The sequence below is a fragment of the Neomonachus schauinslandi genome, chromosome 1 (assembly GCF_002201575.2).
Source record: "Neomonachus schauinslandi chromosome 1, ASM220157v2, whole genome shotgun sequence".
Lineage (NCBI taxonomy): Eukaryota > Metazoa > Chordata > Mammalia > Carnivora > Phocidae > Neomonachus > Neomonachus schauinslandi.
In genome coordinates, this window is record NC_058403.1 from 205184347 (window position 1) to 205198944 (window position 14598).

Sequence of the window (14598 nt, forward strand, 5' to 3'; positions counted from 1 at the left end):
ACCCCAACACACAGGCATATATACGCAGAACCGAAACACATATATAGACATATGCTGGGCACACAGGCTCGGGGCACACACAGACACACAAAGTTCACAGACACACAAATATACGCACAATTACTCATGTACAAAAGGGCAGAGGCATACTAGAATTCATAGAACCAATGCTCATGCCCAGAAACCCCCCCAGGCAGGTCCCCAGGGCCACGGGGGCCCATAAGGACACAGGAACTACAGAGACACTTGGGGACATGTGTACCTGCAGCCATCTGGCATGGGCACATACACAGGCCAGATACACCGGCCACAAGAACAGGAGGTCGACTCAGAAGTTGTACACAGGTGGGGGCTCCCCTGATCTCCTAGAGATTCTTACATGGAGCCCCCTGTTCCCACACACCAGGTACGCGGGCACACCCAGTGGGAAACGGACACTTGCTGAGCTCCCTCCAGGGATCCACACGCTCCAAACCCCGTAAACTCCCCCAACACACGCATAGTCCCTGCCTGCTGTGGCCACGGTGGCTGGTGGCTGGTGGAGGAGGTCACCTCAGGGCAGACTGCTGAGCCAGGTGGCCTCCCATTGGCCAGGGCTGAGCTGACAGATTTCTCATTCTGTTTATTTATTTATTCCCCATCCCAGGCTGACAGGGGGCCAGAGAAACCTTCCTGCACCCCACTCGAGCCCAGGCTTTAACCCTTGTTGGGCCATGGCCTTGCTCTACATGGCCATGCCCCTCCCCATTCGCTCCCTCACCACAGCCCTGCCTGGCTCTCCCCTCGACAGGTCCACCTTCCCCACACCTTGTCCGCTTCCGCAGGTGTCAGCCCAGAAAGCCAAGCTCTAGCTGGCCCAGGCAGGTGGATGGCCCTAGGGCCACCCCCAAAAGGCTACTAGGGTCCAGCCCTACTCTATCCCTAACTCCCCCTAAATGGGAGGAGGGCATGCAAGGAAGAGGATGGGATGGGAGGAAATGGTAATTGGGCCTGCGTGGGTGGGCTCACCTCCTGTGCCCTCGCCTCCCCTTCATTCATTCATTCATTCATTCACTGACAATCATTTCAGACTCTTCCTGGCAAACCAATGAAGTGACTATTGTCCTTTTTACAGATGGGCAGCTGAGGCCCAGAGAGGATCTGCCCCTTGCCCCAGGTGGCACAGCCTGGAGGCCGAAGAGCTGACATTCTGTGCCAGGCCTTTCCCCATCTCCTTCCTTCCAGGATTGGCCTGAAGACGCGCTCCAACGAACTCTTCTGCCTGCAAAGCTTCCCGAGACCACCAGCAGGGGGCAGCAGACTCCAGAACCCTCCCCTCTGTGAGGCAGGGCTGGGAGCTCAGCTCCCCTTGCCTCCCACACCCCTTACTTCTGGGCAGCTGCACCCCACCCCCAGGCTGGAACCTCCACTGCCAAAATGCAGGGGCCCCTAAGTAAGGAGCTCTTCTTAAATAGAACCCCCAAGAACTGAGGTCTCCACAACTGCCTCCCTTGCACGTGGTCCCTCTTAATGGCTAGCTCTACTCCTTCTTGCTGCAACACGTTTGTTGGGCGGGCAGCCTCTGCATTCCTGAACTGGGTCAGACTAGAGGAGGATTCCAGGAGCCCAGTCCAGTGGTCAGGCCCCCCCTCCTGTCCCTGCTTCCTCCCCCCAGAGTCCTCTGAATATCCCCTGGAGCCCAGCACAGGATGGGAGAGGCAGTGGGGAAAGCCCCAGTGCCCCAACTGCCTGGTTCCTCTGGGCGTGGGAACTGCCCTCCCCACCCCACCCCCAGCCCCCGGTTTCTGGGGCCCGGGCCAGTGCTGACTCATAGGGGACCCGCGGCTGTGACTCAGCAGTGGCTCTTCTTGAACCTCTCCCTGAGAGATATCCCACCCCGTGTCACCTTCTGTCCCCTTGGGGGTCTCCTTAGAGACCTGGATGTGGGCCAGGTGGCCGTGTGAGCCAGAAGGCCCTGCTCAGCAATGAGGGCTCAGAGCCCCAGTCCGAAGAGGTCCCCGAGGTTGTGGCCATGGATGCACAGGCCAAGTCAACAGGGTCTTGGGTGGTGGCCGCCTGTGCCCACATGGGTGTGTAGCTCAGCTCGCACACTCAGGAGTCAGCCAAGAGAAAAGCTCCAGAAGGCAAGGCCCAGGCTGTGAGGACACCTTGCTCTGCGCCCCACCAGAGTCTGGACAGGGCCAGCCTGCACGAGGCTGTTCCCTCCAACTGCAAACCAACTTCACCAGCCCTCTTCATAGTCCCCGGAAATGGAGGCACTACCATTCCCGCTGCGGGGGCCGAAACCTTCCTTCACAAAATGCAGCCCATGAATGCCTTCAGCTACTGTCCCTCCTAAATGCATCAGCCTCCGAGCTGCTCTGGGGCCCCCACCAGGTCTGTCCCTGGTCCGGGGCAGCCACTACCTCCCTGCTCTCCTGCCCCAGCCTCGCCCAGTCTGGTCCACCCACCGCAGCCCGAGGGCACCTGGGAACCTCGGAATCGGGTCGTGTCCCTCCTCTGCTCAGAATTCTCCGTGGTTCCCATTTCACTCAGACTGAGCTCCCATCCTCCCCACCGCCCTGCACACTCAATCCTGTCCCATCTCTGCTGCCCTCACCTCCTCCACTCCTCTCCTTGCTCACTCTGCTCTGAGTATGTGGGTCTCCTCACTGTTCCTCAAACACACCTGGCATAGTCCAGTCTCAGGGCCTTTGCACTGGCTGTTCCCTCTGTGAGAGACTCTCCCCTGAACCCCATACCCACAAGGCTGCCTCCCTCAGGTCTCTGCTCAGATATCACCTCCTCAGTGCCCCCTTCCATTCCTGGTTAAAATCACACCCCCTTGCTTTATCCTGCCTTATTTTTTCCATCACCCTATCACCTTTGACCACACTGTTTTACTGCATATCTCATTTCTTGTCTGTCTCCTGTACTCACGTGTCCGTTCCTTCGGGGCAGGAAGCTTTGTCTTGATCATTGTGGCACCAGAGCAGAGTCTCAGGCAATATCTGTTGCATTGACGTATTGATAATTAGCATGTTCCTGGCACGCGGGGGGACAACATAGACATGGCGCCTGCCTGCCCCCGACTGATGGGAGGACAGTCACAGAGCTAGCTGGCTGTAACGAGGAGTTTTTGGTGCTAAGAGCTGGAGGCACACGTGGGTAATAGGGGAGGCCTGGAGGCCAGCCTGCAGGACAGGGTGCAATCAGGGAAGGCTTCTGGGGGAGGTGGGGGTCATGCAGGGCCACGGTGGCCACTGAGGAGTTTAGATTTAAGCAAGACAGGAAGATTTGGAGGGTTTTTATTATTTTTTTTTATTTTTTATTTATTTATTTATTTTAAAGATTTATTTATTTATTTATTTATTTGAGAGAGAGAATGAGCGAGAGCATGAGAGGGAACAGGGTCAGAGGGAGAAGCAGACTTCCCGCTGAGCAGGGAGCCCGATGCGGGACTCGATCCAGGGACTCCAGGATCATGACCTGAGCCGAAGGCAGTCGCTTAACCAACTGAGCCACCCAGGCGCCCCGGAGGGTTTTTATTTTTAGTTTGGTTTCTTGACGTAGAATTTACAGAGAGTAAAATTCAGCCTTTATACAAACTATGAGCTTTGATAAATAAATATAGCTATGCAGCCACTGTGTGAATCACGAAAAAGCAGAGTCTTTGGGAGGTTTTAAGCAAGAACATGAGGTCACCTGCACCAGCTCACGCGCCCTGCCAAGGGTACAAGATTGGAAGCAGAGGGCCTGTGGGGAGACCAGTGAGGCCGTCCAGGAGAAAACATATTGGACTGGATTAAGGGGGAGTCTGGGGGACAGGTGCGAATGGACAGCTTTGGGAACTGGGGTCGACAGGGCTGAGGGATGGACCAAGTGTGGGGAGTGAGGAACCAAGGAGGAAAGGTGGGGGTCCACTGGGGCAGGGTGAGTCGGAGCTACCTGTGGGGCGCTCCGGAGGAGGTGTTCAGAGAAGGGGTCATCAACATACGGTGACCAAAGCTACGCCTGGAGAGGAGGCATTTCACAAAGAGGACTGAAGAGGAGGAAGGACACCAGGAGAAAGTAGTGTCCTGAGGCCAAGGCAGAAGGGACCAAGGAAGGGCACCCGGGTGTCTCCATCGGCTAAGCGTCTGCCTTCAGCTCAGGTCATGATCCCAGGGTCCTGGGATCGAGCCCCACATCTGGCTCCCTGCTCTGCTGGGAGTCTGCTTCTCCCTCTCCCTCTGCCTGCCACTCCCCCGCTTGTGCTCTCTCTGTCAAATAAATAAATAAAATCTTAAAAAAAAAAAAAAAAGAAGACACCAAGGTCAAGGTGCTACACAGAGATGGAGGACAGTGATGACTGGGCAACTTGGTGTCAGTGGTGTGATCAGGCAGCTGCTGGAGAAGTCCCCGAGAGGGAAGGAAACGGACAGCCAATTCAGGGCAGCACCCTTCAGCAGAAGGCTCTGGCAAACCACAAATGCGAGCTGCCACATGTGTGATTTTAAAAACTTTTCGTAGCCACATCAAAAAAAAAAAAAAAAAGTAAAGAGGAACAGGTGAAATGAATGTTAATAATATATTTCATCTTACCCAATAGATCCAAAATAGTGTAATTTCAACATGTAATCAAATAAAAAATAATGAGATTGTTTACATTCTTTTTTTTTTTTAAGTCATCTCTACAACCAACATGGGGCTCATACAACCCTTAGATCAAGAGTCAGGAGCTCCACCACCTACAGCCAGCCAGGCGCCCCTGTTTACATTCTTTTTTTTTTTTTTTAAAGATTTTATTTATTTATTTGAGAGAGAGAGAATGAGAGACAGAGAGCATGAGAGGGAGGAGGGTCAGAGGGAGAAGCAGACTCCCTGCCGAGCAGGGAGCCCGATGCGGGACTCGATCCCGGGACTCCAGGATCATGACCTGAGCCGAAGGCAGTCGCTCAACCGACTGAGCCACCCAGGCGCCCTGTTTACATTCTTTAAGGAAAAAAAAATCCACACTTAAGACACATCCCCGTAGCCCCGTGTGACCAGTGGTAACCTCTCTGGAAGGCTCAGGTCTAGGCAAGACCCGATTTTGCCCACTTATGACTCACCTCTCTCACATCTCCCTAATCCCAGCCCTATTAGATCCTGTCTTTACTTAAAATGTTGATATTTTGGGGGCGCCTGGCTGGCTTAGTCAGTGGAGCTTCTGACTCCTGATCTCAGGGTTGTGGTTTCGAGCCCCACGTTGGGTGTAGAGATGACTTAAAAATAAAATCTTAAAAAAAAATTAAATTGTTGATATTTTCTTCATCGTGGATTTTTCACATTAATTTTGATTTTCAAAAATATTGCACTCAAGGGCCACCTGCTGGCTCAGTCGATAGAGCATGTGACTCCTGATCTTGGGGTGGTGAGTTCAAGCCCCTCATTGGTGGTAGAGGTTACTTAAAAAAAAATACTGCTCTCAAATCTTATTTAGTCTCCCCCACAAAACTTGTACAGAATATTCACAGCAGCGTTATTCATATCAGCCCCAAAGTGCAAACAACCCAAATGTCCGTCCACCGATCAACGGATAAAAAAAATGTGATGTATCCCCACCACATAAAAAATCACCAAGTAGTGATACATGTTCTGACATGAAAAAGCCTTGAAAAGTGAGTGAAGCCAGTCCCGAGTGACATTGTAGGAGTCCATTCATACCTAGAGACAGAAAGTTGATTAGGGGGGCCAGGGGCTAGGGAGGGTGGAGGGGAAATGGGGGATGACCGCTGATGGGTACCGGGGTTTCTTTTTTTTTAAAGATTTTATTTATTTATTTGAGACAGAGAGAATGAGAGAGAGAGAGCACATGAGATGGGGGAGGGTCAGAGGGAGAAGCAGACTCCCTGCCGAGCAGGGAGCCCGATGCGGGACTCGATCCCATGACTCCAGGATCATGACCTGAGCCGAAGGCAGTCGCTTAACCAACTGAGCCACCCAGGCGCCCCCGGGGTTTCTTTTTAGGGGGATGAAAATGTTTTAAAATTGATGGTAGTGGTGGGTGCACAATTCTGTGAATATACTAAAAACACCAAATTGTATACTTTAAATAGGACAATCATAGGACATGTGCATTTTATCTCAATAAAGCTGTTATAGGGGCGGCTGGGTGGCTCAGATGGTTGGGCGTCTGCCTTTGGCTTGGGTCATAATCCCCAGGGTCCTGGGATGGAGCACTGCATTGGGCTCCTGGCTCGGCAAGGAGCCTGCTTCTCCCTCTCCCTCTGCTTCTCTCCCTGCTCATGCTTTCTTTCTCTCTCTCTGTATCTCTGTGCCTCAAATGAATAAATAAAATCTTAAAAAAAAAAAAAGCTGCTATAAAAAATGTTTCGGGGTGCCTGGCTGGCTCAGTCAGTAGAGGATGTGACTCTTGATCTGGGGGTTGTACATTCAAGCCCCGCATTGGGTGTAGAGATGACTTAAAAATCTTAAAAAAAGAAAAAGTTTCCTCTTGATTACTGAGTGTTTGCGTGACCCTGTGAATTCTGGGACCCAACCCTGCAGAGTGCCTCACTGTCCTTAGCCGGCAGGACCCTACTGCTCCTCTCACACCAAGCTCAAGGACAGCTAAGGTGGGGAGAAGGCCCCACGGTCGGCAAGGAGGGAGGCCTGCACAGAGAGGTGGTAAAGCCAGGGAGACGTGGCCAGATGTGCCCACAGCACCCCTTTTCCTGCCAGAGGCCATGGGCTTCCCTGAGCTTCAGGTTCCCAAGCAGGCGAGGGCAAGGGGCAGGAATGCTGGCTCTTCCTGGGGTTTCCACAAAGCCTGAGTCCAAGGGCCCCTGCCTGCTGGCCTTACCAGACAGCCTGACTCAGTTTGTCCACTGTGTGCATGTGACCCACTGCTGTCCCCGGAGTGACTCAGGAGGCCTGGAAGCCCCTTGGGGCGTGGGGACACACCCAGCTGCCCACGGTGACTTCTCCACAGACATGGTGGAAACAGGCTGTGGCCTCCCGGGCCAGGCAGGGCTCCTGGGGGTAGCCCATCAGGGTCTTGGCCCCACATCCCAACCTCCAGAGGGCCTAAAGGACCGGAGGAGGGGGTGGGGAACTCTTCTCAAAGGGCCTTTGTGGGAGCGGCTGGGGGGGCTGCCGGGGGACCCCGCCCTGCGTGACTCACGCCTCATTGCTGGGCAGTGACTCACGCCCAGGCCCCCCTCTGGCCCGCCTGCAGCAGGTGCTGCCAGCTCCGGCCTCAGGATGGGGGCCTTTGCAGCCGCGTTCATGCCATCCTACCCCGGGCCCGGGACCCACACCCATTTCCATGGGCACCTGCCCTGCGCTGACCTCCTTGCCCTACCAGGAGGGCTCAAACCAGAGAAAACTTCCTACACTCCCTCCCCTCCTTGGTAGGGGGCAGACCTCCGGTACTGAGATGTGCCAGCCGTTGTCTCACTACCGAGTCACGGACCCTCGAGCCACTCGAGAGGTAGGGAATTCTTGCCACCTCCTTTTAAGACGGGGAAACTGAGGCTCCGTGAGATTATGGAGTTTGCCCAAAGACACAGGAGATCAAACCGAGTCGGGGCACACCACAACTGCTGCCCTGGAGTGTAACAGGGGAATAATAGCTGCCTCGTGCACCAGTGGAGGGTTACCGCATCCTGCAATGTCGCCTCCATTTTACCGGCGAGCAAACTGAGGCAACGAACGCACAAGTCACAGACCAAGAGTGAGAGGCTGGGTCAGGATTCGAACGGAACCCGAGAGCTGGGGCCTGGCTCCGCCGCTTCCCCATGGGCCTTGGGCACCCACTTGGGGGCTGGGACGCCCCCGCCGCCGGGCCCCTCCAGCCGCGGGGACCGGCAGAGGCCGGGCCGCCCGCCAGGCTGCCGGGCGCGTTGCCCGGCCGCATCACGCCGCTGTGAGTCACCGCGCGCGCCGGCCCCGCCCCCCCGCGCTAACAAACAGCGCGTTGCCGGGCAACCGCCGCCGGGGGCCCGCCCCGTCCGCCCGCGAGAACCAGGTTCGAGCCTCCTGCCGGGTGGAAGCTGCGCGCGGCTCCGGGACCTGTGGCCTTACCGAGATTAAGGACTCTGATCGGGCCTGCAGTTTTGGTGGGCGCAGACATGAGGGCTCAGGAGACAGCTGTGGTTCAGTGGGGTTCGGGGGACAGAGGGTGTGTCGCCGCAAGCCAGACGCTCCTTTGGTTCTCCGGAGGCGGTGCCGAGGTCAGGGGATGGCACCGTGCACTCGCCGTGGGGTGAGAAGAGCCCTGAGGAGCTGGGCCGGAGCTGTGACCAAGGGGTCGAAACCATTTTTGTAGAGGGACTTAGGGTGCCTGCCTGGGGTTGGGGGATCAGGAGGGCTGTAGTGGGATAATTTGGCTTCTCCTCCTCCTCCCCGCCCCCCCCCCGGCCGTAAAGGGGCTAACATTTAATACATTCTGTGTTCCAAGCTGGTCTACACACGTGTGTACCTACCTATATTAACTAACTTAATGTTCACAATAGCCCTCTGACAGTTCACAGGTATTATTCCCGCTTTACAGAGGGGGAAACTGAGGCACAGAGGCACAATTCTTTGCCAGAGGATGCAGAGCTCTGAGTTTGAATCCAAGCGGGTGACGTGGGCTCCCATGGCTCTCTCCGCCAGGTGCGTGCGCCATCGTGGCCGTGGTCCTATCTGGGGGAGTCTGGAGCATGGGTATGAGCGCCAAGCCCACCTCGGAGTTTAGGTGGGACATGCAAGTGTGTGGTGGGGGCTGTCGACAAGACAGTTGAAGGCCTTGCCCTCCAGAAGCTGTACCAGGCTCTCTCCCAGACTGCCAGGCTATTTGAGGGCAGGGAGAAAGTTTCCAGAAGCCAGTTATCACTCCGCTCTGGCTCCCCAGGACCCCATCAAGCTGCCCACAGGACCCCGAAAGGGTGGGGAAAAGAGCAGGTACCAGCACCAGAGCAGGGGCGCCGCACGTGTGCCTCTCCCGCCCCCCTCACCTCCACTGGGAAGTGACCATCTGTCCTGAAAGGGATCACCTCTGCATCATTTAAGATAAATATTTTACTCAAACGATTGAATAAATCGCTCAAATGGTTAAGTGCGGAGACAAAAGAGTACAGGGTTCCTGGAGAGTCTAAAGTCAGAGGGTCATGGTGGGAGGTAAGAAAGGCTTCCTGGAAGAAGTAATGCCCTAGGCTCTGCAGGATGCTCCTGAGTGGGCAGGTGAGTGTGACCGGCTGGGGAGAAGTGGGGATCTGACAAGCAGGGCCTGTGGTCAGAAGAGGTGGGGACCAGGGAGAAAGTTTTTGCAGGGGATGGTAGAGGGAAGATGTGATTTGATTGTCTCTGGAGAAGGGGTGGAAGGGGTAAGGGAAGAAGCAAAGGAGACAGGGGAGGTGTCTGTTGGGAGTGTTTTCAGGCCAGAGATGATGGTTGCCAGATTTAGCAAATAAAAATACAGGAGACCCAGTTGAATTTGATTTTCGGATGTAGAACAAGTAAATTATTTTTTAAGTATAAATATGTCCCAAGTATTGCATGGGACATAACATACTAAAAAAATGATTCCTTGTTTATCTGAAAATCAAATGTAACTGGGTGTCTTGTGTTTTATCTGGCAAGAATACTGGAAGGTCTCCAGCCCCCTACTCCCTGCCTCCCCAGGGATGGGGAAAAGAGAAGAGCTAATAATATTGAGCAAAAGCACTTCAAGGTGAACACTATTGTCCCATTTTACAGATGGGTAAACTGAGGCCCAGAGAGCTTTTGGTAAGTCGTCTATATAGTTGTGAGTGACCCCCCTGCCTGGAAACCAGGCGCGTCGGTTGCAGTCCACCAGCAGGTTAGAGCTGGCACACCCCCTCCTCCACGGGGTTGGGGGACGGGGCCTGGGCACGAAGGTTCCCTCGGTTTCTGGTGGCCCGAAGGCCCCCTCCCGCAGCCCGGGATCTGTGCCACCACCCCCCCCCTTGCGCCCCTCCTCCCAGGACACTGAGGCAGTGGGAGGGACCGGAGGCGGCCTCAGGGGGGCTCCTCTCCCCGGCTGCGGCTCGGCCTCGCCCTCCTCCAGGCCGGGAGGAGCCGCCGTCTGCGCCCGCCGGCAGGGGGAGGGGGAGGGTTATTTTTACCTCCCTCCAGGCAGCCGGGGCGACAGGAAGTGAGCGCGCGGCCCGCCAGATGTGGGGAGCCAGGCAGCTGGGAGCAGCCACAGCTGGACTGGCTGCCGGCCGGGGTCGGGGCGGGGGGCGTGGGGAGGCGGGGTGTGCGGAAGGTGGATCCCAGGCCTCGGGTCCCCCCTTTGTTCCCCGCCGCCCTAGCCTCGCGTCCGAGGTCCCCCCCCTCACCCCCATCCCCCCGCTCCTCCCGGTGGTGGCTTCGCTGTCCCCCATCTGTGCGCCGGTGCCCTCGCTGCTCACGGGCTCTCGGGTCCCGGGCGGGAGGGGGGCGGGGACCCTGCTACCCGCCGTGGGGACCCCCGGGTCCCAGCGGAGTGAGGGGTGGGAGGGGGAGACGGCCCCTCGTCGGCCCCGCCTGCCACCGCCATTGTTTACCCGTCGGCTGCCTCCTAGGAAACTTAACCCGCCCGCGGTAATTTTATTTGGGAACTTCGGCCAGTTGCCATAGCAACCCCCAGTGACGTCAGAGGGGCTGGGGCCCGAAATCCCCGGGAAAGGGGGGGGGATGGGATGACGGGGGAGACCCCCAGGAGGGCCCCTCCTTAACCCTGCTCCTGCCAGGCCCCAGGCAGAGGGGAGAAGGCAGCCAGATGTGACAACTCTTGGGCGCCCCCATTCTGGCGCGGTGCCAAGTGAGGGTGGCAGGCCAGGCCCTGATGTCATCCGGTGCTGGGTGGGTGGTGAGTCAGTCCTCGGATGGGGGCTGGGCCGGGCCTGGGGGCTATTCCCGTCTGACTCACCCCTCCAGTGCCCCGGAGCAACACCCAGACCCTGCCCTAGGGATTTCAGGCGCCAGGCTGGGGGGTCCCCACAGGTCCCTGGGGGCTTCTTCTCTGAACTCTAGGTGGGTAGGCAAGGGCTTTCCTGGTGCTCCCCCACGGGTCTAGGGTGGGCTGAACGGAAGGGTTAGCGGCAGTGAATTGGGGCCACCTCATTATGTCCTTCTCTGGATGTGGGGAATGGCCGGAGCCCCAGTGAGGGGGCAGGTGGTGGGATCCCTGCTCACTCCGTAACACCGCCTGTCACCAGGGCGATGGGAGGCCAGGGCCCAGACTGGCAAGGAGGTGCGCGCGCGCCAGGGGGGCTGGGCTGGGAGGAGCCACCCTAACCACAGTGACGTGGGACTTCCTCGGCAGGGCCTGTTTGATGTCTCTGTGTGCAGCGTTGCCATGGGGCCCGGCAGGCAGCCCTGCGTGTGAGCTGGGGTGACCTACCGGGCGGCTGGGTCTGCCAGGGTCCCTTGACCCAGCGCCCCCATCCCAGGCCTACATGACTGCGAAGACCTGGTACACCTCTGCGCACATGCTTATCCAACTTTGACCCACCCCAGGCCCTGGGCCAGGACATTTATTCTCATCTCCTCTCAGAGCCTTGTGACAACTGCAAACTGCACATTTTCGAGATAAAGAAACTGAGGTTCAGAGAAGTGTGATCGTTTGGCCAAAGATAGTCAGCTAGAAAGTCGGGGAGCAAGCATTTGAAACTCAGATCTTCTCCCACTCTGCTCCGCTCCTCCCTCCGTCACGCTGGTCTCCTCATTGTTTCTCAAATCCGCCAGGCATGTTCCTGCCTCGCACAGGCTGTTCCCTCCACCTTGGACTTTTCCTCCAGATGTCTGCATGGCTCCTCCTTCACCTCCTACCAGTCTTTGTTCAAATGTCACCTCCTCCTCATTTTTTTTTTAAAGATTTTATTTATTTATTTGACAGAGACAGACCCAGAGAGAGAGGGAACACAAGCAGGGGAAGTGGGAGAGGGAGAAGCAGGCTTCCCGCTGAGCAGGAAGCCCGATGTGGGACTCGACCCCAGGACCCTGGGATCATGACCTGAGCTGAAGGCAGATGCTTAGTGACTGAGCCAGCCAGGTGCCCCTCACCTCCTCCTCATGCAGCCTTTCCTGACCTGGCCCCCACCGGCTCCATCCTCATCTCCTTTGCCGCCTTCTGTTCTCCCTTAACACCTAGCACCCAACACACAGTATATCTTTATACCCATCTCTCTGTTTTTGTTTGTGTTTATTTCCCCTACAGATGTCAGCCCCATAAGGGCAAAGATTTTTTTCTGGCTTGTTCTCTGCTGTGTCCCCAGTGCCCAGAACAGTGCCTCGCACACAGCAGGCACTCAATGAATGTTTGAAGAATAAACAGGTGGGCGTGTGTGATTCCTGTGCCACTTGACCACTTAACCTGGCCTCACCCTGGCCCTGTACCCCTACCCCTCCCTGTCATGACAAAGGATCCGCTGGCCAGTTTGGAGAGCTCCTATCCCTGTTGGCTGCTATCCCTGGGTAAATTGGTCAGCCCAGGACCAGGGCATGTGGGGTAAACGTCGGGGGATCCAGAGGGAGGGCTGGTGGCACTGGGAGGTCCCTCCAAGCTTGTGCTGAAGGATGCTTAGTGAGCTGGGGTGGTTTGAGCCACGTGCAGGTAATGGCGTTTCCAGGGCCGTGGCACAGGTATCCCTGGAGGACAGCGTGGAGGAGGCATTTCTCCTAAATGTGTGCCCAACCGGATTACTGACAGGAGAGGGATGGTTCTGGATGGGAGGTCTTGTTCTGGGGTCTGAAGGAAGCATTCTGGAGGGGCAGCGTGGAGGGGATGCCCTGTAGTAATTTGGTCGCTTTCTATTTCTGCAATGACAAGCCTGTGTGTGAGACCCTGGACCCTGAGAACTCCATTCCCCTGTTTGTAGCTGCTCAGGAGGCCATGTGGCAAGTGCCCCACCCTTCTCTGGGCCCCGCCTTGAGTTGGGGAATTCTGTGCCACCCCAAATCTTCCCCCAGGGCCCCACAGGCTGCTCTGCCCCCTCCTGCCCCAACCTGCCAGATCCTGCAGCTTGGGCCAGCCTGCCCCTTGGGCCCCACAGAGAAGAAAGACCCAGGAACCCCCCAGGCTGGGTCCCATGGGATGGTAGCTAGGTGTGGCTTTCACCCGCCTCTCCCCATCCTACTAAGATCCAAGGTGGGGAGCCTGCTGAGCTGAACCAAGGAAATGAAGGACTCTGGAGGAATTCTGGGGTGCAAGGTGACCCAGAGGCATCCAACCAGCCCCTCTGGTCCCCTGCCTGGGCCTGCTGCTGGGTTCCCCACTCCCCAGCATTACTCTTACTGCCCAGGAGGAAGGTGGTGAAGAATCTGACCCCCAGCCCCAATTATATGACTTCAGAAATGTCGGGAGTGGGTGGAGAAAAACAGTCCCCCAAAGCAATGCCCACACAGGTCTGAGAAGGGTCCTTTGGCTCCAGAACCCCACCTGCTGTGGTGGTGGTGGTGCTGGTGGTGGTGGTCTGGCGGCCAGCAGCTCCTGTCCCATCTTGTAGAGGGCAAAGTGGCAGTCAGGCATGCCCAAGGAGGCTGTCTTGGCGGCAGAGGGCACCCCGCCCCTCCTTTGCTTAGTTTTGTTCCTGGCCCCCCACCTGGGCACAAGGCCAGGCCCCAAGGCAGGGCCCCGTCCTGGGGAACAATGCAGCCGTGTTTCTCCGGGTGGAGGGGAGGTCGGTGGAGGATGTGGTGGGACAGACGCAGGCAGGGAGGGAGGGAGGGATCCAGGGACGGACTCTATCCCAGGGATACTCCAGGAGCTGGGGAGTTTCCCAGAGCCCCTGGGTAGGGCGGGGGGGCCCGCGATGCTGGGAAGCCAAAGTGGGGAGGGAACCTTGATCCGGGACTCGGGGCAGAGTCTTGAACAGCAGCAGGAGAGGGTTGGGTGGGATAAAAGGAGGGACTTCCTGGGTTTGAAGAAGACACTGTGGAAGAATTGGAAGTGGGTATTGGTGTTTGGCAGGAACCCAGAATACCCAGGCCCATTGGCAGGAACCCAGGATACCCAGGCCCATTGGCAGGAACCCAGGATACCCAGGCCCATGCCCTCCCAGGGAAGGTACACAGTAGCGGTATGGCCTCCATCCTCTGCCGCCGCGCCTCCCACCCCACATCTCCCTTGCCCCCGCCCACGGCCTCCCGGGTTTCTCTTCCTGCGCAGGGGCAGGACTTTGCCAAGAGGGCTTTGGGGGTGCAAGGGGGATTAGGACCCCTGCTTCTGTCCTCCCTCCCCGCGGGGAGAGCCTTCGCTTAAAATCTGGGGCTGCTTCCAGAGTCCAGGGCCGGGAGGTGGAAGCTGGGCTGGGTTTGGGGCCCCAGGTAGAGTCGGGACAAGGAGGGAGAAAGTTGGGGCTGAGTTGGGGGACCGGAGAGAGAAAGTGGGGGCGGACCGGCTCCGGGGGCACATGACGGCGGCGCCCGCCCCGCCCCGCGCCCGCCCCCTGTCCGGCCGGGGGGAGGAGACGGGAAGGTTTTAAAAGCGATTCGGCCCCGCGGCGGGCCGGCCAGTGAGTGGGATGGAGCGCGGCCGGCGACCGACCCCGGCCCGTCTCGGGCCCGCCGCCCGCCCACGACTCTGCCGCCGGGCCCCGGGCGGCGGCCGGAGCCCCGAGTGCCGGCTCCCCTCCCCCGCGGGTGAGTCGGGGAGGGAACCGGGAG